Source organism: Cryptomeria japonica, unplaced genomic scaffold, assembly GCF_030272615.1.
Source record: "Cryptomeria japonica unplaced genomic scaffold, Sugi_1.0 HiC_scaffold_266, whole genome shotgun sequence".
Classification (NCBI taxonomy): Eukaryota; Viridiplantae; Streptophyta; class Pinopsida; order Cupressales; family Cupressaceae; genus Cryptomeria; species Cryptomeria japonica.
In genome coordinates, this window is record NW_026729088.1 from 177,501 (window position 1) to 200,000 (window position 22,500).

General features: G+C 61.0%; 2 non-coding genes across 2 annotated transcripts; both read right to left on the minus strand.

The window, feature by feature from the left end:
- Positions 1–3,034: 3,034 nt before the first annotated feature.
- LOC131869786 (5S ribosomal RNA) lies at positions 3,035–3,153 on the minus strand. Its single transcript, XR_009368158.1, has one exon. It is a non-coding gene; the product is annotated as a 5S ribosomal RNA (ribosomal RNA).
- A 7,805-nt stretch (positions 3,154–10,958) lies between these two features.
- Positions 10,959–11,077, minus strand: LOC131869788 (5S ribosomal RNA). Its single transcript, XR_009368160.1, has one exon. It is a non-coding gene; the product is annotated as a 5S ribosomal RNA (ribosomal RNA).
- Between the last annotated feature and the right edge of the window lie 11,423 nt (positions 11,078–22,500).

Sequence of the window (22,500 nt, forward strand, 5' to 3'; positions counted from 1 at the left end):
CGGGGTGGGCACCTTGGCTGGGTTTGCCCCGGCTGCGCTCCGAAGCGGGGTTATTGGAGCGCCGCCTCTTTTTTTGTCGGAGCGTTTGGTGGGGTTTCTCGCATTGGCTCTTCCGAGGCCCGGTTGCCACCCTGGCGCGCACGAAGTCGGAAGTAGGGTTAATTGCCCGGGTGCGCACCTTTGCCAGGGTGGGCACCTTACCTGGGCTGCGCACCAGGGCGGGCTCAAGATGGCACGCGCGTTCCGTTTTTTTCACTATCTTTCAAAACGGAAATTTTAAAATCTCCTTTTTTTTTTGCCTTTTCTGGAAATTAGTGAAGGCAGCGCATCAAAGGTGCGCACCTCGCTGCCCACCTTGGTGTGCTCTGAGGTGCGCACCCGGGAGCGCTACGAAGTGTGCTCCAAGGTGCGGCGTGCACGTTGTCGGAGCCCGGTTTGCCCCGGGTGCGCACCTCGCCTGCACCTTGGCCGGGGTGGGCACCTTGGCTGGGTTTGCCCAGGGTGCGCTCCGAAGCGGGGTTACTGGAGCGCCCCCTCTTTTTTTGTCAGAGCGTTTGGTGGGGTTTCTCGCATTGGCTCTTCCCAGGCCCGGTTGTTGGGTGCGCTCCCACCCTGGCGCGCGCGAAGTTGGAAGTTGGGTTAATTGCCCGGGCGCGCACCTTCGCCAGGGTGGGCACCTTGGTGCGCACACCTTGGCTGGGCTGCGCACCAGGGCGGGCTCAAGATGGCACCAGCATTCCCTTTTTCTCACTATCTTTCAAAACGGAAATTTTAAAATCTCGTTTTTTTTTTGCCTTTTATGGAAATTAGTGAAGGCATCGCATCAAAGGTGCGCACCTCGCTGCCCACCTTGGTGTGCTCCGAGGTGCCCACCACGGTGCGCAACGCCGGTGCGAACCCGGGAGCGCCCCGATGTGTGCTCCAAGGTGCGGCGTGCACGAAGTCGGACCCCGGTTTGCCCCGGGTGCGCACCTCGCGTGCACCTTGGTGCGCACACCTTGGCTGGGTTGCGCGGCCTGGTGGGCACCATGGTGCGCACCAAGGAGCGCTCCGAAGTGTGCTCCAAGGTGCGGCGTGCACGAAGTCGGAGCCCGGTTTGCCCCGGGTACGCACCTCGCGTGCACCTTCGCCGGGGTGGGCACCTCGGCTGGGTTGCGCGCCCTGGTGCGCACCAAGGAGCGCTCCGAAGTGTGCTCCAAGGTGCGGCGTGCACGAAGTCGGAGCCCGGTTTGCCCCGGGTGCGCACCTTCGCCGCGGTGCGCACCATGGCGTGCACGAAGTCGGAGCCCGGTTTGCCCCGGGTGCGCACCTCGCGTGCACCTTCGGCGGGGTTGCGCGCCCTGGTGGGCACCATGGTGCGCACCAAGGAGCGCTCCGAAGTGTGCTCCAAGGTGCGGCGTGCACGAAGTCGGAGCCCGGTTTGCCCCGGGTGCGCACCTCGCGTGCACCTTCGGCGGGGTTGCGCGCCCTGGTGGGCACCATGGTGCGCACCAAGGAGCGCTCCGAAGTGTGCTCCAAGGTGCGGCGTGCACGAAGTCGGAGCCCGGTTTGCCCCGGGTGCGCACCTCACGTGCACCTTCGCCGCGGTGGGCACCATGGCGTGCACGAAGTCGGAGCCCGGTTTGCCCCGGGTGCGCACCTCGCGTGCACCTTCGCCGGGGTGGGCACCTCGGCTGGGTTGCGCGCCCTGGTGCGCACCAAGGAGCGCTCCGAAGTGTGCTCCAAGGTGCGGCGTGCACGAAGTCGGAGCCCGGTTTGCCCCGGGTGCGCACCTCGCGTGCACCTTCGCCAGGGTGGGCACCTCGGTGCGCACACCTTCTCAATGTTTTCTTGCCTTTTCTGGAAATTGGTGAAGGCAGCGCATCAAAGGTGCGCACCTCGGTGTGCTCCGAGGTGCGAACCCGAGAGCGCTCCGAGGTGCCCACGAAGTCGAAAGTCGGGTTAATTGCATTGTTTTCCCCGGGTGCGCTCCGAGGTGCGCAACATCGGCGCGCACCAAGGAGGGCTCCGAAGTGTGCTCCAAGGTGCGCACGATGGCGTGCACCTCTGGTGCGCACGATTCGGAGCTCGGTTTGACCGGGGTGCGCACACCTTGGCTGGGTTGCGCACCTTTTGTGCGCTCCAAGGTGCGCACGAAGTCGGAGCTCGGTTTGCCCCGGGTGCGCACCTTCGCCAGGGTGCGCACCTTGATGCGCACGCCTTGGCTGGGCTGCGCACCTTGGTGGGCGCCATGGTGCGCACCTTTCGTGCGCTCCAAGGTGCGCACGAAGTCGGAGCTCGGTTTGCCCCGGGTGCGCACCTTGGTGGGCGCCATGGTGCACTCCGAGGTGCCCAAGATTGGTGCGCACCAAGGAGCGCTCCGAAGTGCGCTCCAAGGTGCGCGCGAAGTCGAAAGTTGGGTTAATTGTCCGGTTTGCCTCGGGTGCGCACCTTGCGTGCACCTTCGCCAGGGTGGGCGCCTTGGTGCGCACACCTTGGCTGGGCTGCGCACACCTTGGCACCCGCGTTTCCTTCATTTTAAATTTTTTTTTTTTACAATCTCTCAAGTGGGAAATTCTATAATCTCAACTTTTTTTGCCTTTTCAGGAAACTTTTGAATGGAGCGCATCATTGGTGCGCTCCGAAGTGTGCTCCAAAGCTCTCTCCAGCTGCGTGCACCTGCCCCGGCCGCGCACCCGGCCCCGCCCAGCTTCGCTCACCTGTCCCGGGCGTCTGGTGCGGAACCTTAGAGTAAGAAACATCACCGTGCACCTTGGCCAACGTGCGCGACTCGACCGAGCGCGCACTGGCCGAGGTGCACACCGATTTCACCTGGGTGCGCGCGCAGCACCTCGGGCGCACCGGGGTGCGCGCACAACGCCCGGGTTGCACCGTGGCCTGTGTGCTCGGGGCGCCTCGGGTGCGCGCTCGGTGTCGCCCCCGCGCGCGCGGTAGTGCGGGCAGCGCACCCCGGCCCGGCCCGGCCCCGACGAGAACGCAAACGGGCAAAAGGTTTATTCAAATAGCATTGCGACGCCCGGCGAAAAACTAAAAAAGGGTGCAACACCGGGACTTCCCGGGAGGTCACCCATCCCAGTACTACTCCGGCCCAAGCGCGCTTAACTGCGGAGTTCTGATGGGATCCGGTGCACTAACGCTGGTATGATTGCACCCGTTATGAGCTTGTCGCAGTGTGTACTTAGCAAACCGCGACCCACGTGCGAATCCACCCCGGCCACCCACCCCCGTCGAGGTGCACACCCTCCCTCGCGAAGTGCGCCCCGTTCGCCAAGTGTGAGCCCTGCCCGGGTGCGCGCACCTTGCTAGGGCGTCGGGTGTGCACCCGGCCCGGCCTACGTGCGTGCACCTGGAGGGGGCGTCGTGTGCGTGCAGTGTCCCGTCTGCAACGCGGTGCCCACACACCACCTCGGGCGCAACGACCTGCGCTCACATGTGGGCCGAGTGCACCTTGGTGCATGTTCGGGGCGCCTCGGGTGCACGCTCGATCTTGCCCCGGTGCACCAAGGCGCTCGGTTTGCCCCGGGTGCGCACTTGGTGCAAGGTGGGCACCCAAAATAGGGATCAAGCACCAAAACACAAGTTTCGGGATGCAAAATGGGACCCAAGGACCACAAATGCGTTCCAAGACCCATGATGGGTCCACGAGAACAAAAATGTGTTCCGAGACTTAATAAACAAATATTGGGTTTTAGGAGAAGAAACATGCTCTGATGCCCAAAACGAGAATCGACCCCGAAAAGGCCACAGGCCAAAAGTGGGATGCGAGACAAAAAAAAATGGGACCCGAGGACCAAAATTGGGTTCCCAGGTCGAAGACAGGGCAACCGGACAAGAAACGACCTCTAAGGCTCGAAATGAGTCCCGACGACTAAAACTTGACAAGAAGCACCCATCAGGCACCCAACTCGACACCCATGGGATGCCGACCCACCCGGGCTTCCACCTAGCACACCTTGGCACCCACCCACCCTCGCACCCAACCTCGCACCCAACTTAGCACCTTTGAACCCACATTGGCACTCACCCTGACCCTGGCACCTTGGAACCCACATTGGCACTCACCTTGACCCTGGCACCCACCTTTGCACTCACCTTGGGACCCACCCTGGCTCCCACCTCGGCACCCACCCAGACACCCACCTTGGTTCCTTGGCACCCACCTTGGATCCTTGGCACCCACCCCGACACCCACCTTGGCACGCAACTTGGCTACTTGCCACCCACCTTGGCTCCTTGACGCCCACCCCGACAACCACCCCGTGACCTACCCTGGCTAGGGTTGGTGCACACCCACCCTGGTGCCCACCTTGGCACCCACCCTATGACCCACCTTGGCACGCACCTTAGTACCCACCCCGTTACCCACCCTAGGACCCACCCCGTGACCCACCTTGGCCAGGGTGGGTGCCTTGGTGCGCACAACTTGCCTGGGCTGCACACCAGGGCGGGCTCAAGATGGCACCCGCGTTCCGTTTTTTTCACTATCTTTCAAAACGGAAATTTTAAAATCTCATTTTTTTCTTTTTTTTGCCTTTTCTGGAAATTAGTGAAGGCAGCGCATCAAAGGTGCGCAATGCTGGTGCGAACCCGGGAGCGCTCCGATGTGTGCTCCAAGGTGCGGCGTGCACGAAGTTCGAGCCCGGTTTGCCCCGGGTGCGCACCTCGCGTGCACCTTCGCCGGGGTGAGCACCTTGGCTGGGTTGCGCGCCCTGGTGCGTACCAAGGAGCGCTCTGAAGTGTGCTCCAAGGTGCGGCGTGCACGAAGTCGGAGCCCGGTTTGCCCCGGGTGTGCACCTCGGGTGCGCACCTCGCGTGCACCTTCGCTGCGGTGGGCACCTTGGCTGGGTTGCGCGCCTTGGTGGGCACCATGCAGTGCACGAAGTCGGAGCCCGGTTTGCCCCGGGCGCGCACCTCCGCCAGGGTGGGCACCTTGGTGCGCACAACTTGCCTGGGCTGCGCACCAGGAAGGGCTCAAGATGGCACCCGCGTTCCGTTTTTTTCACTATCTTTCAGAACGGAAATTTTAAAATATCGTTTTTTTTTGCCTTTTCTGGAAATTAGTGAAGGCAGCGCATCAAAGGTGCGCAACGCTGGTGCGAACCTGGGAGCGCTCCGATGTGTGCTCCAAGGTGCGGCGTGCACGAAGTCGGAGCCCGGTTTGCCCCGGGTGCGCCCTGGTGGGCACCATGGTGCGCACCAAGGAGCGCTCCGAAGTGTGCTCCAAGGTGCGGCCTGCACGAAGTCGGAGCCCGGTTTGCCCCGGGTGTGCACCTCGGGTGGGCACCTTGGTGCGCATGCCTTGCCTGGGCTGCGCACCAGGGCGGGCTCAAGATGGCACCCGCGTTCCTTTTTTTTCACTATCTTTCAAAACGGAAATTTTAAAATCTCATTTTTTTTTGCCTTTTTCTGGAAATTAGTGAAGGCAGCGCATCAAAGGTGCGCACCTCGCTGCCCACCACGGTGCGCAACGCCGGTGGGCACCCGGGAGTGCTTCGAAGTGTGCTCCAAGGTGCTGCGTGCACGTTGTCGGAGCCCGGTTTGCCCCGGGTGCGCACCTCGCGTGCACCTTCGTCGGGGTGGGCACCTTGGCTTGGTTTGCCCCGGCTGCGCTCCGAAGCGGGGTTATTGGAGCGCCGCCTCTTTTTTTGTCGGAGCGTTTGGTGGGGTTTCTCGCATTGGCTCTTCCGAGGCCCGGTTGCCACCCTGGCGCGCACGAAGTCGGAAGTAGGGTTAATTGCCCGGGTGCGCACCTTTGCCAGGGTGGCACCTTACCTGGGCTGCGCACCAGGGCGGGCTCAAGATGGCACGCGCGTTCCGTTTTTTTCACTATCTTTCAAAACGGAAATTTTAAAATCTCCTTTTTTTTTTGCCTTTTCTGGAAATTAGTGAAGGCAGCGCATCAAAGGTGCGCACCTCGCTGCCCACCTTGGTGTGCTCTGAGGTGCGCACCCGGGAGCGCTACGAAGTGTGCTCCAAGGTGCGGCGTGCACGTTGTCGGAGCCCGGTTTGCCCCGGGTGCGCACCTCGCCTGCACCTTGGCCGGGGTGGGCACCTTGGCTGGGTTTGCCCAGGGTGCGCTCCGAAGCGGGGTTACTGGAGCGCCCCCTCTTTTTTTGTCAGAGAGTTTGGTGGGGTTTCTCGCATTGGCTCTTCCCAGGCCCGGTTGTTGGGTGCGCTCCCACCCTGGCGCGCGCGAAGTTGGAAGTTGGGTTAATTGCCCGGGCGCGCACCTTCGCCAGGGTGGGCACCTTGGTGCGCAAACCTTGGCTGGGCTGCGCACCAGGGCGGGCTCAAGATGGCACCAGCATTCCCTTTTTCTCACTATCTTTCAAAACGGAAATTTTAAAATCTCGTTTTTTTTTTGCCTTTTATGGAAATTAGTGAAGGCATCGCATCAAAGGTGCGCACCTCGCTGCCCACCTTGGTGTGCTCCGAGGTGCCCACCACGGTGCGCAACGCCGGTGCGAACCCGGGAGCGCCCCGATGTGTGCTCCAAGGTGCGGCGTGCACGAAGTCGGACCCCGGTTTGCCCCGGGTGCGCACCTCGCGTGCACCTTGGTGCGCACACCTTGGCTGGGTTGCGCGGCCTGGTGGGCACCATGGTGCGCACCAAGGAGCGCTCCGAAGTGTGCTCCAAGGTGCGGCGTGCACGAAGTCGGAGCCCGGTTTGCCCCGGGTGCGCACCTTCGCCGCGGTGGGCACCATGGCGTGCACGAAGTCGGAGCCCGGTTTGCCCCGGGTGCGCACCTCGCGTGCACCTTCGCCGGGGTGGGCACCTCGGCTGGGTTGCGCGCCCTGGTGCGCACCAAGGAGCGCTCTGAAGTGTGCTCCAAGGTGCGGCGTGCACGAAGTCGGAGCCCGGTTTGCCCCGGGTGTGCACCTCGCGTGCACCTTCGCTGCGGTGGGCACCTTGGCTGGGTTGCGCGCCTTGGTGGGCACCATGCAGTGCACGAAGTCGGAGCCCGGTTTGCCCCGGGCGCGCACCTCCGCCAGGGTGGGCACCTTGGTGCGCACAACTTGCCTGGGCTGCGCACCAGGAAGGGCTCAAGATGGCACCCGCGTTCCGTTTTTTTCACTATCTTTCAGAACGGAAATTTTAAAATATCGTTTTTTTTTGCCTTTTCTGGAAATTAGTGAAGGCAGCGCATCAAAGGTGCGCAACGCTGGTGCGAACCTGGGAGCGCTCCGATGTGTGCTCCAAGGTGCGGCGTGCACGAAGTCGGACCCCGGTTTGCCCCGGGTGCGCACCTCGCGTGCACCTTGGTGCGCACACCTTGGCTGGGTTGCGCGCCCTGGTGGGCACCATGGTGCGCACCAAGGAGCGCTCCGAAGTGTGCTCCAAGGTGCGGCGTGCACGAAGTCGGAGCCCGGTTTGCCCCGGGTGCGCACCTCGCGTGCACCTTCGCCGCGGTGGGCACCATGGCGTGCACGAAGTCGGAGCCCGGTTTGCCCCGGGTGCGCACCTCGCGTGCACCTTCGCCGGGGTGGGCACCTTGGTGTGCAGACCTTGGCTGGGTTGCGCGCCCTGGTGGGCACCATGGTGCGCACCAAGGAGCGCTCCGAAGTGTGCTCCAAGGTGCGGCCTGCACGAAGTCGGAGCCCGGTTTGCCCCGCGTGTGCACCTCGGGTGGGCACCTTGGTGCGCATGCCTTGCCTGGGCTGCGCACCAGGGCGGGCTCAAGATGGCACCCGCGTTCCTTTTTTTTCACTATCTTTCAAAACGGAAATTTTAAAATCTCATTTTTGTTTGCCTTTTTCTGGAAATTAGTGAAGGCAGCGCATCAAAGGTGCGCACCTCGCTGCCCACCACGGTGCGCAACGCCGGTGGGCACCCGGGAGTGCTTCGAAGTGTGCTCCAAGGTGCTGCGTGCACGTTGTCGGAGCCCGGTTTGCCCCGGGTGCGCACCTCGCGTGCACCTTCGTCGGGGTGGGCACCTTGGCTGGGTTTGCCCCGGCTGCGCTCCGAAGCGGGGTTATTGGAGCGCCGCCTCTTTTTTTGTCGGAGCGTTTGGTGGGGTTTCTCGCATTGGCTCTTCCGAGGCCCGGTTGCCACCCTGGCGCGCACGAAGTCGGAAGTAGGGTTAATTGCCCGGGTGCGCACCTTTGCCAGGGTGGGCACCTTACCTGGGCTGCGCACCAGGGCGGGCTCAAGATGGCACGCGCGTTCCGTTTTTTTCACTATCTTTCAAAACGGAAATTTTAAAATCTCCTTTTTTTTTTGCCTTTTCTGGAAATTAGTGAAGGCAGCGCATCAAAGGTGCGCACCTCGCTGCCCACCTTGGTGTGCTCTGAGGTGCGCACCCGGGAGCGCTACGAAGTGTGCTCCAAGGTGCGGCGTGCACGTTGTCGGAGCCCGGTTTGCCCCGGGTGCGCACCTCGCCTGCACCTTGGCCGGGGTGGGCACCTTGGCTGGGTTTGCCCAGGGTGCGCTCCGAAGCGGGGTTACTGGAGCGCCCCCTCTTTTTTTGTCAGAGCGTTTGGTGGGGTTTCTCGCATTGGCTCTTCCCAGGCCCGGTTGTTGGGTGCGCTCCCACCCTGGCGCGCGCGAAGTTGGAAGTTGGGTTAATTGCCCGGGCGCGCACCTTCGCCAGGGTGGGCACCTTGGTGCGCACACCTTGGCTGGGCTGCGCACCAGGGCGGGCTCAAGATGGCACCAGCATTCCCTTTTTCTCACTATCTTTCAAAACGGAAATTTTAAAATCTCGTTTTTTTTTTGCCTTTTATGGAAATTAGTGAAGGCATCGCATCAAAGGTGCGCACCTCGCTGCCCACCTTGGTGTGCTCCGAGGTGCCCACCACGGTGCGCAACGCCGGTGCGAACCCGGGAGCGCCCCGATGTGTGCTCCAAGGTGCGGCGTGCACGAAGTCGGACCCCGGTTTGCCCCGGGTGCGCACCTCGCGTGCACCTTGGTGCGCACACCTTGGCTGGGTTGCGCGGCCTGGTGGGCACCATGGTGCGCACCAAGGAGCGCTCCGAAGTGTGCTCCAAGGTGCGGCGTGCACGAAGTCGGAGCCCGGTTTGCCCCGGGTACGCACCTCGCGTGCACCTTCGCCGGGGTGGGCACCTCGGCTGGGTTGCGCGCCCTGGTGCGCACCAAGGAGCGCTCCGAAGTGTGCTCCAAGGTGCGGCGTGCACGAAGTCGGAGCCCGGTTTGCCCCGGGTGCGCACCTTCGCCGCGGTGCGCACCATGGCGTGCACGAAGTCGGAGCCCGGTTTGCCCCGGGTGCGCACCTCGCGTGCACCTTCGGCGGGGTTGCGCGCCCTGGTGGGCACCATGGTGCGCACCAAGGAGCGCTCCGAAGTGTGCTCCAAGGTGCGGCGTGCACGAAGTCGGAGCCCGGTTTGCCCCGGGTGCGCACCTCGCGTGCACCTTCGGCGGGGTTGCGCGCCCTGGTGGGCACCATGGTGCGCACCAAGGAGCGCTCCGAAGTGTGCTCCAAGGTGCGGCGTGCACGAAGTCGGAGCCCGGTTTGCCCCGGGTGCGCACCTCGCGTGCACCTTCGCCGCGGTGGGCACCATGGCGTGCACGAAGTCGGAGCCCGGTTTGCCCCGGGTGCGCACCTCGCGTGCACCTTCGCCGGGGTGGGCACCTCGGCTGGGTTGCGCGCCCTGGTGCGCACCAAGGAGCGCTCCGAAGTGTGCTCCAAGGTGCGGCGTGCACGAAGTCGGAGCCCGGTTTGCCCCGGGTGCGCACCTCGCGTGCACCTTCGCCAGGGTGGGCACCTCGGTGCGCACACCTTCTCAATGTTTTCTTGCCTTTTCTGGAAATTGGTGAAGGCAGCGCATCAAAGGTGCGCACCTCGGTGTGCTCCGAGGTGCGAACCCGAGAGCGCTCCGAGGTGCCCACGAAGTCGAAAGTCGGGTTAATTGCATTGCTTTCCCCGGGTGCGCTCCGAGGTGCGCAACATCGGCGCGCACCAAGGAGGGCTCCGAAGTGTGCTCCAAGGTGCGCACGATGGCGTGCACCTCTGGTGCGCACGATTCGGAGCTCGGTTTGACCGGGGTGCGCACACCTTGGCTGGGTTGCGCACCTTTTGTGCGCTCCAAGGTGCGCACGAAGTCGGAGCTCGGTTTGCCCCGGGTGCGCACCTTCGCCAGGGTGCGCACCTTGATGCGCACGCCTTGGCTGGGCTGCGCACCTTGGTGGGCGCCATGGTGCGCACCTTTCGTGCGCTCGAAGGTGCGCACGAAGTCGGAGCTCGGTTTGCCCCGGGTGCGCACCTTGGTGGGCGCCATGGTGCACTCCGAGGTGCCCAAGATTGGTGCGCACCAAGGAGCGCTCCGAAGTGCGCTCCAAGGTGCGCGCGAAGTCGAAAGTTGGGTTAATTGTCCGGTTTGCCTCGGGTGCGCACCTTGCGTGCACCTTCGCCAGGGTGGGCGCCTTGGTGCGCACACCTTGGCTGGGCTGCGCACACCTTGGCACCCGCGTTTCCTTCATTTTAAATTTTTTTTTTTTACAATCTCTCAAGTGGGAAATTCTATAATCTCAACTTTTTTTGCCTTTTCAGGAAACTTTTGAATGGAGCGCATCATTGGTGCGCTCCGAAGTGTGCTCCAAAGCTCTCTCCAGCTGCGTGCACCTGCCCCGGCCGCGCACCCGGCCCCGCCCAGCTTCGCTCACCTGTCCCGGGCGTCTGGTGCGGAACCTTAGAGTAAGAAACATCACCGTGCACCTTGGCCAACGTGCGCGACTCGACCGAGCGCGCACTGGCCGAGGTGCACACCGATTTCACCTGGGTGCGCGCGCAGCACCTCGGGCGCACCGGGGTGCGCGCACAACGCCCGGGTTGCACCGTGGCCTGTGTGCTCGGGGCGCCTCGGGTGCGCGCTCGGTGTCGCCCCCCGCGCGCGCGGTAGTGCGGGCAGCGCACCCCGGCCCGGCCCGGCCCCGACGAGAACGCAAACGGGCAAAAGGTTTATTCAAATAGCATTGCGACGCCCGGCGAAAAACTAAAAAAGGGTGCAACACCGGGACTTCCCGGGAGGTCACCCATCCCAGTACTACTCCGGCCCAAGCGCGCTTAACTGCGGAGTTCTGATGGGATCCGGTGCACTAATGTTGGTATGATCGCACCCGTTATGAGCTTGTCGCAGTGTGTACTTAGCAAACCGCGACCCACGTGCGAATCCACCCCGGCCACCCACCCCCGTCGAGGTGCACACCCTCCCTCGCGAAGTGCGCCCCGTTCGCCAAGTGTGAGCCCTGCCCGGGTGCGCGCACCTTGCTAGGGCGTCGGGTGTGCACCCGGCCCGGCCTACGTGCGTGCACCTGGAGGGGGCGTCGTGTGCGTGCAGTGTCCCGTCTGCAACGCGGTGCCCACACACCACCTCGGGCGCAACGACCTGCGCTCACATGTGGGCCGAGTGCACCTTGGTGCATGTTCGGGGCGCCTCGGGTGCACGCTCGATCTTGCCCCGGTGCACCAAGGCGCTCGGTTTGCCCCGGGTGCGCACTTGGTGCAAGGTGGGCACCCAAAATAGGGATCAAGCACCAAAACACAAGTTTCGGGATGCAAAATGGGACCCAAGGACCACAAATGCGTTCCAAGACCCATGATGGGTCCACGAGAACAAAAATGTGTTCTGAGACTTAATAAACAAATATTGGGTTTTAGGAGAAGAAACATGCTCTGATGCCCAAAACGAGAATCGACCCCGAAAAGGCCACAGGCCAAAAGTGGGATGCGAGACAAAAAAAAATGGGACCCGAGGACCAAAATTGGGTTCCCAGGTCGAAGACAGGGCAACCGGACAAGAAACGACCTCTAAGGCTCGAAATGAGTCCCGACGACTAAAACTTGACAAGAAGCACCCATCAGGCACCCAACTCGACACCCATGGGATGCCGACCCACCCGGGCTTCCACCTAGCACACCTTGGCACCCACCCACCCTCGCACCCAACCTCGCACCCAACTTAGCACCTTTGAACCCACATTGGCACTCACCCTGACCCTGGCACCTTGGAACCCACATTGGCACTCACCTTGACCCTGGCACCCACCTTTGCACTCACCTTGGGACCCACCCTGGCTCCCACCTCGGCACCCACCCAGACACCCACCTTGGTTCCTTGGCACCCACCTTGGATCCTTGGCACCCACCCCGACACCCACCTTGGCACGCAACTTGGCTACTTGCCACCCACCTTGGCTCCTTGACGCCCACCCCGACAACCACCCCGTGACCTACCCTGGCTAGGGTTGGTGCACACCCACCCTGGTGCCCACCTTGGCACCCACCCTATGACCCACCTTGGCACGCACCTTAGTACCCACCCCGTTACCCACCCTAGGACCCACCCCGTGACCCACCTTGGCCAGGGTGGGTGCACCCACCCTGGTGCCCACCTTGGCACCCACCCATCCTAGCACCCAGCCTGTGACCGGGCTTGGAACCCAACCTTGCACCCGCACCCGTCTTGGCCAGTGTGGGTGCGCACCCATCCTGGCACCCACGTTGTGACACACCCTTTAACCCACGCACCCTAGCACCCACGTTGGCACCCACCTTGGAACCCAACCTAGCAACTTGGCACCCACCCCGTGACCCACCTTGGCATCCACCATAGCAGTCGCCGACTTGGCACCCACCTCGGCACCCACCTTGACACTTGTGGACCCACCTTGCCACTCACCCTAGCATCGACCCATCCTAGCACCCACCCTGGCACCTTTGCACCCTAGCACTCACCCATCCTAGCACCTAACCTGTGACCCACCTTGACACTCACCCTCGCACCCACCTTGGAACCCAACCTAGCACCCACCCACCCTGACACCAACCCTAGCACCTACCCACCCTTGCACCCACCCTGTGACCCATCTTGGCACCCACCCATCCTACCACTCAACCTATCACCCACCTTCTCACCCACCTTGGCATCCACCTTAGCACCCACCCACACTGGCACCTTGGCACCCACCTCGGGCAAGGTGGGTGCACACCCACCCTGGCACCCAATTTAGAACCCACCGAGCATGTTACCCACCTTGGCACCCACATTGCAGCCCACCCTAGTACCCACCCTATGACCCACATTGGCATCCACACCCTAGCACCCAGGCACCTCGACACCCGCCTTGACACCCACCCTAGCACTGAACCTGTGACCCACCTTGGAACTCACCCTAGAACCCACCCACCCTGTGAACCACCTTGGCATCCACCTTAGCACCCACCCACCTTGGCACCCACTCTAGCACTCACCCATCCTAACACCCAACTTGTTACCCACCTTGGCACCCGCCCTCGCGTCCACCTTGAAACCCACCCTAGCACCCACCCACGCAGGAGCCCACCTTGGCACCCAACCTAACACCCACGCATCCTGGCACCCAACTTGTGACCCACCTTGGAACCCACCCTAGTACCCACCTTTGAACCCACTATATCACCAACCCACCTTGGCACCCACCCTATGACCCTCTTTGGAATCCACCCTAGCACGCACCCACCCTGGCACCCACCATGGAGCGCACCCTAGCACCCACCCACCTCGGCACGCACCTCAACACCCACCTTGGTGTGCGCACTGCGCCAACCTCTCAAAGACCCTATGTGGTGCGCTCCAAAGTGTACACCTTTGGTGCGCTCCAAGGTGCGCACCTTTGGTGCACACCGAGGTGCACACCAAAGTGTGCACCGAGGTGAGCACCAAAGTGCACTCCAGGGTGCACACCAAGGCGTGCACCTTTGGTGCGGTCAATGCAAACGAATTCGGAAGTTGGGGTCGATGTCCTAATCGCTGCTGCAGACTACACGTATGAGAATCGGACAAATAGCTTTATATAGGGGAGGTGTTGCGTTTGATGGGTCGACTCCCCTGGTTGTGTGCACTGCACCAACTTCAAAGACCCTGTCTTGTTTAAGAAGTCAAAAGTTGGGGTGGATGTCCTAATCATTGCTGCAGTCTACGCATGTATGAGAATCAGACAAATAGCTTATATAGGGGAGGTGTTGCATTCGGTGGGTTGACTCCCCTGGTTGTGCGCACTGCGCCAACCTCAAAGACCCCGCATAGCAGAAGAAGTCGGAAGTCGGATTTTGGTGAGCACCAAGGCGTGCACCTTTGGTGCGGTCAACGCAGACGAATTCAGAAGTTGGGGTGGATGTCCTAATCGTTGTTGCAGGCTACACATGTATGAGAATCAGACAAATAGCTTATATAGGGGAGGTGTTGGGTTTGATGGGTCAACTCCCTTGGTTGTGCGCATTACGCCAACCTCAAAGACCTTGTTTTCGTTAAGAAGTCAAAAGTTGGGGTCAATGTCCTAATGGCTCCTGCAGGCTACACATGTATGAGAATCGGACAAATAGCTTATATAGGGGAGGTGTTGGGTTTGATGGGTCGACTCCCCTGGTTGTGCGCATTACGTCAACCTCAAAGACCTTGTTTTCGTTAAGAAGTCAAAAGTTGGGGTCGATGTCCTAATTGCTCCTGTAGACTACACATGTATGAGAATCAGACAAATAGCTTATATAGGGGAGGTGTTGGGTTTGATGGGTTGACTCCCCTAGTTGTTCGCATTACACCAACCTCAAAGACCTTGTTTTCGTTTAGAAGCCGAAAGTTGGGGTCGATGTCCTAATTGCTCCTGCAGGCTACGCATGTATGAGAATCAGACAAATAGCTTATATAGGGGAGGTGTTGGGTTTGATGGGTCGACTCCCCTGGTTGTGCGCATTGCGCCAACCTCAAAGACCCTGCATTGCGGATGAAGTCGAAAGTCAGAGTTTGGTGTGCTACAAGGTGTGGTCGAAGGTGCTCACCTAGGTGTGCACCTTTGGAGCACAGGAAAAGTGCCCTCCAAAAGTGCGCACCTTTGGAGTGCACAAAAGTGCCCTCCAAAAGTGCGCACCTTTGGAGCGCAGAAAAGTGCCCTCCAAAAAGTGCCCTCCAAAAGTGCGCACCTTTGGAGCGCAGAAAAGTGCCCTCCAAAAAGTGCCCTCCAAAAGTGCGCACCTTTGGAGCGCAGAAAAGTGCCCTCCAAAAAGTGCCCTCCAAAAGTGCGCACCTTTGGAGCGCAGAAAAGTGCCCTCCAAAAAGTGCCCTCCAAAAGTGCGCACCTTTGGAGCGCAGAAAAGTGCCCTCCAAAAAGTGCCCTCCAAAAGTGCGCACCTTTGGAGCGCAGAAAAGTGCCCTCCAAAAAGTGCCCTCCAAAAGTGCGCACCTTTGGAGCGCAGAAAAGTGCCCTCCAAAAAGTGCCCTCCAAAAGTGCGCACCTTTGGAGCGCAGAAAAGTGCCCTCCAAAAAGTGCCCTCCAAAAGTGCGCACCTTTGGAGCGCAGAAAAGTGCCCTCCAAAAAGTGCCCTCCAAAAGTGCGCACCTTTGGAGCGCAGAAAAGTGCCCTCCAAAAGTGCGCACCTTTGGAGCGCACAAAAGTGCCCTCCAAAAGTGCGCACTTTTGGTGCGCACCAAGGCGCTGGTTCGGTCGTTGCAGGCGAGTTCGGAAGTTGGGGTCGATGTCCTGAGCGGAGGTGCAAACTACACAGGTGTCGGAATCGGACAAATAGCTTATATAGGGGAGGTGTATGCTTCGATGGGTCGACTCCCCAGGTTGAGCGCACCGCGCCAACCTCAAAGACCCTACGGTATGGATGAAGTCGGAAGTTGGGTCCGATGACCGATTCGATTAGTAGGTATGCTCATGAGGTCGGAATTTGGGTCCGATGACCTGCCATGTGCAGGAAGGCGAATGTTGACACTGTGCGTTGCAAGGTGCACACCAAGGCGCTGGTGCGGTCTTTTTAGTCGAGTTCGGAAGTTGGGGTCGATGTCCTGATCGGAGGTGCAAGCTACACAGGTGTGGGAATCGGACAAATAGCTTATATAGGGGAGGTGTATGCTTCGTTGGGTCGACTCCCCGGGTTGAGCGCACCGCGCCAACCTCAAAGACCCTACGGTATGGATGAAGTCGGAAGTTGGGTCCGATGACCGATTCGATATGTAGGCATACTCGCGAGGTCGGAATTTGGGTCCGATGACCTGCCACGTGCAGGAAGGCGAATGTTGGCACTGTGCGTTGCAAGGTGCGCACCAAGGCGCTGGTTCGGTCGTTGGAGGCGAGTTCGGAAGTTGGGGTCGATGTCTTGATCGGAGGTGCAAACTACACAGGTGTGGGAATCGGACAAATAGCTTATATAGGGGAGGTGTATGCTTCGTTGGGTCGACTCCCCGGGTTGAGCGCACCGCGCCAACCTCAAAGACCCTACGGTATGGATGAAGTCGGAAGTTGGGTCCGATGACCGATTCGATATGTAGGCATACTCGCGAGGTCGGAATTTGGGTCCGATGACCTGCCATGTGCAGGAAGGCGAATGTTGGGACTGTGCGTCGCAAGGTGCGCACCAAGGCGCTGGTGCCGTCGTTGCAGTCGAGTTCGGAAGTTGGGGTCGATGTCCTGGTCAGAGGTGCAAACTACACAGGTGTGGGAATCGGACAAATAGCTTATATAGGGGAGGTGTATGCTTCGATGGGTCGACTCCCTGGGTTGAGCGCACCGCGCCAACCTCAAAGACCCTACAGTATGGATGAAGTCGGAAGTTGGGTCCGATGACCGATTCGATACGTAGGCATATTGGCGAGGTCTGAATTTGTGTCCGATGACCTGCCATGCGCAGGAAGGCGGAATTTGGGTCCGATGACCGAGTTGATGGCGTGCCATGCGCAGAAAGGCGGAATTTGGGTCCGATGACCGAGTTGATGTTGATGGCCCGCCATGCACAGGAAGGCGGAATTTGGGTCCGATGACCGATTTGAAGGCGTGCCATACGCAAAAAGGCGGAGTTTGGGTCCGATGACCGAGTTGATATTGATGGCCCGCCATGCGCAGGAAGGCGGAATTTGGGTCCGATGACCTGACATACGCATGGAGTCCGACTCGGGGGCCGATGTTCGATTCGATGACTTGCATTGTGGGTAAAGTCGGAAGTTGTGGTCTTTGACCCGATTCGATGACCAGACTTCGGCTGCTTGAGAATCGGACAAATAACTTATATAGGGGAGGTAGTGTTCTCGAGCATCCTCCCCCCGTGCCCGTTTATGTCGATTGATGCTGGTGCTCGACTGGTTGGAGCGCTCGGATGCAAAAATCTTGCACCAGGATTTATCGATTGTGATGGACACGGCAAGTCTCCTGATTGCTATGCAGGAGCTCATCGTGAATCTCTATGCGGCCTTGGTATGGACTCGACCTGCGGAATGGTTCGGCAATGGTAGTCGCTCCAACACGTCCTTGCAATGGCCACAGAGGTGATTCGACTAGAGCTCCAGTCTAGCTTTTGGGTTGCTTGGCGGACTGGTATAGCCGCGATCGAGTTCCGGCCATGAACGTTTTAGATAGCTCTTGGGCTTTCTGGGACGGAAGTCGGAAGTTTGGGCTGTTGTCCGATTTGATGACCATTCTTCGGATGTGTGAGAATCGGACAAATAACTTATATAGGGGACTGTGTTGTCTCACGCAGCCCCCTCCGTGCCCCTCTATCTCGACCGATGTTGGTGCTTGAAAGGGTTGGGATCGCTCGGATTTATAAACGTGCACCACCATTTGTCGAGTGTGAGGGACGCGGCAGGTCTCCTAAATGCTATGCGGGCGCTCTCTGAGAATCTCTATCCGGCCTCGACACAGACTAGTCTTGCTGAATGGTTTGGCACTGGTAGTCGATCCAACACGTCGTTGTTGTGGCCGCCTAGGCGATTCGATTCGAGCCCCCGTCTAGCTTTTGGGTTGCTTGGCGGATTTTGCCCTATCCGCAAGTGAGCTCGGTCCCTAAACGTTCGAGAAACCCGATTGCTATGCGCCGACTCTCTTTCTTGCGAGCCTCCATCTAGCTTTTGGGTCTCTACGGAACGGAAGTCGGAATCTGGGACCGTTGTTTGATTCGACGAGGCAGACTACGGTTGTGCGAGAATCGGACAAATAACTTATATAGGGGAGGTGTTGACTGGAGCATTCTCCCCCGTGCCCCTCTAACTCGACCAATGCTGGCGCTCGAACGGTGGTAGCGCTCGGATTTTCATTGAGCGCCAGCATTGGTCGATTTAGAGGGGCATGCGAGATTCCCGAATGCTATGCGAGGGCTCTAACGGAAATGTCTATTGGTTTCGGTATGGATGCAATTGCGAGTGGTTCGGCAAAGGTAGTCGTTCCGATGCGTCCATGTCGTGGCCAAATCGATAATTCGATTTGAGCCCTCGTATAGCATTTGGGTCTCTCGATGTGATTCCGCATTCCAGTCCCTTTGGGCACTGCTTGAGCCGCATCCCAGGGGGTTCCCTTCCCAATAATCTGCCTCGCAACCCGATTGCTATGCGGTGAGGCTCCTCGGCCGCCTCGGAACTATCTGTGTATCAGACGCATCGCGGGATAAGGGGTTGGCAACGGTAGTCGCCCCAAGCGCGTCCGATGCTTGGACCATTCCGAGGCGGCCCTGAAGCCTCTTCCGTCTAGCCGTTGGGTCCTTCTCGCCGCATCCCTCGCCTCGCACCCCGATTGCTATGCGGTGAGGCTCCTCGGCCGCCTCGGAACTATCTGTGTATCGGACGCGTCGCGGGATAAGGGGTTGTCACTGGTAGTCGCCCCAAGCGCGTCCGATGCTTGGACCATTCCGAGGCGGCCCTGAAGCCTCTTCCGTCTAGCCGTTGGGTCCTTCTCGCCGCATCCCTCGCCTTGCACCCCGATTGCTATGCGGTGAGGCTCCTCGGCCGCCTCGGAACTATCTGTGTATCGGACGCGTCGCGGGATAAGGGGTTGTCACTGGTAGTCGCCCCAAGCGCGTCCGATGCTTGGACCATTCCGAGGCGGCCCTGAAGCCTCTTCCGTCTAGCCGTTGGGTCCTTCTCGCCGCATCCCTCGCCTCGCACCCCGATTGCTATGCGGTGAGGCTCCTCGGCCGCCTCGGAACTATCTGTGTATCGGACGCGTCGCGGGATAAGGGGTTGTCATTGGTAGTCGCCCCAAGCGCGTCCGATGCTTGGACCATTCCGAGGCGGCCCTGAAGCCTCTTCCGTCTAGCCGTTGGGTCCTTCTCGCCGCATCCCTCGCCTCGCACCCCGATTGCTATGCGGTGAGGCTCCTCGGCCGCCTCGGAACTATCTGTGTATCGGACGCGTCGCGGGATAAGGGGTTGTCACTGGTAGTCGCCCCAAGCGCGTCCGATGCTTGGACCATTCCGAGGCGGCCCTGAAGCCTCTTCCGTCTAGCCGTTGGGTCCTTCTCGCCGCATCCCTCGCCTCGCACCCCGATTGCTATGCGGTGAGGCTCCTCGGCCGCCTCGGAACTATCTGTGTATCGGACGCGTCGCGGGATAAGGGGTTGTCACTGGTAGTCGCCCCAAGCGCGTTCGATGCTTGGACCATTCCGAGGCGGCCCTGAAGCCTCTTCCGTCTAGCCGTTGGGTCCTTCTCGCCGCATCCCTCGCCTCGCACCCCGATTGCTATGCGGTGAGGCTCCTCGGCCGCCTTGGAACTATCTGTGTATCGGACGCGTCGCGGGATAAGGGGTTGTCACTGGTAGTCGCCCCAAGCGCGTCCGATGCTTGGACCATTCCGAGGCGGACCCGAAGCCTCTTCCGTCTAGCCGTTGGGTCCTTCTCGCCGCATCCTTCGCCTCGCACCCCGATTGCTATGCGGTGAGGCTCCTCGGCCGCCTCGGAACTATCTGTGTATCGGACGCGTCGCGGGATAAGGGGTTGTCACTGGTAGTCGCCCCAAGCGCGTCCGATGCTTGGACCATTCCGAGGCGGACCCGAAGCCTCTTCCGTCTAGCCGTTGGGTCCTTCTCGCCGCATCCCTCGCCTCGCACCCCGATTGCTATGCGGTGAGGCTCCTCGGCCGCCTTGGAACTATCTGTGTATCGGACGCGTCGCGGGATAAGGGGTTGTCACTGGTAGTCGCCCCAAGCGCGTCCGATGCTTGGACCATTCCGAGGCGGACCCGAAGCCTCTTCCGTCTAGCCGTTGGGTCCTTCTCGCCGCATCCCTCGCCTCGCACCCCGATTGCTATGCGGTGAGGCTCCTCGGCCGCCTTGGAACTATCTGTGTATCGGACGCGTCGCGGGATAAGGGGTTGTCACTGGTAGTCGCCCCAAGCGCGTCCGATGCTTGGACCATTCCGAGGCGGACCCGAAGCCTCTTCCGTCTAGCCGTTGGGTCCTTCTCGCCGCATCCCTCGCCTCGCACCCCGATTGCTATGCGGTGAGGCTCCTCGGCCGCCTTGGAACTATCTGTGTATCGGACGCGTCGCGGGATAAGGGGTTGTCACTGGTAGTCGCCCCAAGCGCGTCCGATGCTTGGACCATTCCGAGGCGGCCCCGAAGCCTCTTCCGTGTAGCCGTTGGGTCCTTCTCGCCGCATCCCTCGCCTCGCACCCCGATTGCTATGCGGTGAGGCTCCTCGGCCGCCTTGGAACTATCTGTGTATCGGACGCGTCGCGGGATAAGGGGTTGTCACTGGTAGTCGCCCCAAGCGCGTCCGATGCTTGGACCATTCCGAGGCGGCCCCGAAGCCTCTTCCGTGTAGCCGTTGGGTCCTTCTCGCCGCATCCCTCGCCTCGCACCCCGATTGCTATGCGGTGAGGCTCCTCGGCCGCCTTGGAACTATCTGTGTATCGGACGCGTCGCGGGATAAGGGGTTGTCACTGGTAGTCGCCCCAAGCGCGTCCGATGCTTGGACCATTCCGAGGCGGACCTGAAGCCTCTTCCCTCTAGCCGTTGGGGCTTTCTCGCCGCATCCCTCGCCTCGCACCCTGATTGCTATGCTGTGAGGCTCCTCGGCCGCCTTGGAACTATCTGTGTATCGGACGCATCGCGGGATAAGGGGTTGGCAGTGGTAGTCGCCCCAAGCGCATCCGATGCTTGGACCATTCCGAGGCGGCCCTGCAGCCTCTTCCGTCTAGCCGTTGGGGCCATCTCGCCGCATCCCCCACCTCGCACCACGATTGCTATGCGGTGAGGCTCCTTGGCCGCCTCGGAACTATCTGTGTATCGGACGCATCGCGGGATAAGGGGTTGTCACTGGTAGTCGCCCCAAGCGCGTCCGATGCTTGGACTATTCCGAGGCGGCCCTGCAGCCTCTTCCGTCTAGCCGTTGGGGCCATCTCGCTGCATCCCCCACCTCCTCGGCCGCCTCGGAACTATCTGTGTATCGGACGCATCGCGGGATAAGGGGTTGGCAGTGGTAGTCGCCCCAAGCGCGTCCGATGCTTGGACTATTCCGAGGCAGCCCTGCAGCCTCTTCCGTCTAGCCTTTGGGGCCATCTCGCCGCATCCCTCGCCTCGCACCCCGATTGCTATGCGGTGAGGCTCCTCGGCCGCCTGGGAACTATCTTCGTATCGGACGCATCGCGGGATAAGGGGTTGTCACTGGTAGTCGCCCCAAGCGCGTCCGATGCTTGGACTATTCCGAGGCGGCCCTGTGGCCTCTTCCGTCTAGCCGTTGGGGCCATCTCGCCGCATCCCCCACCTCGCACCCCGATTGCTATGCGGTGAGGCTCTTCGGCCGCCTTGGAACTATCTTCGTATCGGACGCATCGCGGGATAAGGGGTTGTCACTGGTAGTGGCCCCAAGCGCGTCCGATGCTTGGACTATTCCGAGGCGGCCCTGCAGCCTCTTCCGTCTAGCCGTTGGGGCCATCTCGCCGCATCCCCCACCTCGCACCCCGATTGCTATGCGGTGAGGCTCCTCGGCCGCCTTGGAACTATCTTCGTATCGGACGCATCGCGGGATAAGGGGTTGTCACTGGTAGTCGCCCCAAGCGCGTCCGATGCTTGGACTATTCCGACGCGGCCCTGTGGCCTCTTCCGTCTAGCCGTTGGGGCCATCTCGCCGCATCCCCCACCTCGCACCCCGATTGCTATGCGGTGAGGCTCCTCGGCCGCCTTGGAACCATCTTCGTATCGGACGCATCGCGGGATAGGGGGCTGTCACTGGTAGTCGCCCCAAGCGTGTCCGATGCTTGGACCATTCCTAGGCGGCCCTGAAGCCTCTTCCGTCTAGCCGTTGGGGCCTTCCCGCCCCATCCCTCGCCTCGCACCCCCGATTGCTATGCGGTGAGGCTCCTCGGCCGCCTTGGAACCATCTGTGTATCGGACGCATCGCGGGATAAGGGGTTGGCACTGGCAGTCGCCCCAAGCGCGTCCGATGCTTGGACCATTCCGAGGTGGCCCTGAAGCCTCTTCCGTCTAGCCGTTGGGGCCTTCCCGCCCCATCCCTCGCCTCGCACCCCGATTGATATGCGGTGAGGCTCCTCGGCCGCCTTGGAACTATCTGTGTATCGGACGCATCGCGGGATAAGGGGTTGGCACTGGTAGTCGTCCCAATCGCATCCGATGCTTGGACCATTCCGAGGCGGCCCTGCAGCCTCTTCCGTTTAGCCGTCGGGGCCTTCCCGCCGCATCCCTCGCCTCGCATCCCGATTCCTATGCAGTGAGTCTTCTCGGCCGCCGCGGAACTATACCTGTTATTGCTACTGCATCCTTCGGCTGGTAACCTCCTCTGCCG